The sequence below is a fragment of the Nomascus leucogenys genome, chromosome 11, assembly GCF_006542625.1.
Source record: "Nomascus leucogenys isolate Asia chromosome 11, Asia_NLE_v1, whole genome shotgun sequence".
NCBI lineage: Eukaryota > Metazoa > Chordata > Mammalia > Primates > Hylobatidae > Nomascus > Nomascus leucogenys.
Genome location: NC_044391.1, coordinates 18,910,377 through 18,911,410, shown reverse-complemented (window position 1 = coordinate 18,911,410; position 1,034 = coordinate 18,910,377). Strand labels below are relative to the sequence as shown.

At 44.4% G+C, this 1,034-nt stretch overlaps 1 non-coding gene across 1 annotated transcript; it reads left to right on the top strand.

Moving 5' to 3' along the window:
* The first annotated feature begins 604 nt into the window (after positions 1-604).
* LOC115837415 lies at positions 605-744 on the top strand. Its single transcript, XR_004032459.1, has one exon. It is a non-coding gene; the product is annotated as a small nucleolar RNA SNORA67 (small nucleolar RNA).
* Positions 745-1,034: the final 290 nt, after the last annotated feature.

The window sequence follows — 1,034 nt, the reverse complement described above, 5'->3', positions numbered from 1 at the left end:
GAATTGAGAAATGATTGATGACTTGAAGACAATAAAGTGTTTATTTATTTATTTTTTATTTTTTTGGTTTTAAGGAACAGAGAGTTTAATAGGCAAGAAGGAAGGGAGAAGACAGAAGGAAGAAGCTTCCCTGTACAGATAGAGGGAGAGGGGCTCCAAAGCCGAAAGAGGAAGTCCTCACCTGCCACAGATAACAGCTAGGTATATATGCAGAGGCTGGAGGAGGCAATGTCTGATTTGCATAGGGCTCAGGGGATTGGTTTGACCAGGAATGTCATTGACATAGCTGCAAAAAAGCTGGCTCTCCCACTCTAGCCTTTTAATATGCAAATGCAGGGCGCCCTGGATGTTCTACACATGTGGAGATATGTGGGGAGATATGTTGCGAGCCAGGTAGGCAAACTTTGATATGCAAATGCAGCCCATTAGAAACTGGGTCCACCCAACATGGTGATTCCCATGGCCTTCATGCCCTTGCCTGACAATAAAGTGTTTAATTCAGGGACTCCATAAAGACAAGATTGACTTTTAAAATCATTTGATAAATGCCCAGAGGATTCACCTAACGGATTCCATTCTTTCTTGCTTTAAAGCACATATTCCTATCCAAGGCGATTCTCTCTCCAAGGGGACATCCAGTGCCCCTCTCAGGAAAGTAGCAACTTGGAATAGAATCTGGCATGCCTAAGGTCTTTGAGGAACAGGGATGCTTATTTCCTCTGCCTTCCTTGGCTGCCTACATGGATACCTAAGTGTCTTCCCTTTGGGATAGATTGTTCTCTGGTGCACACGCTGAAGAGTTGTCTTTCTTGACATAGGCCAGAGGCATTGATGTGCAGCAGGTTTCTTTAGTCATCAACTATGACCTTCTGACCAACAGGGAAAACTATATCCATAGAATTCGTTGAAGTGGACGGTTTGGCCGTAAGGATGTGGCTATTAACATGGTGACAGAAGAAGACAAGAGGACTCTTCAAGACATAGAGACCTTCTACAACGCCCCCACTGAGGAAATCCCCCTCAATGTTGCTGAC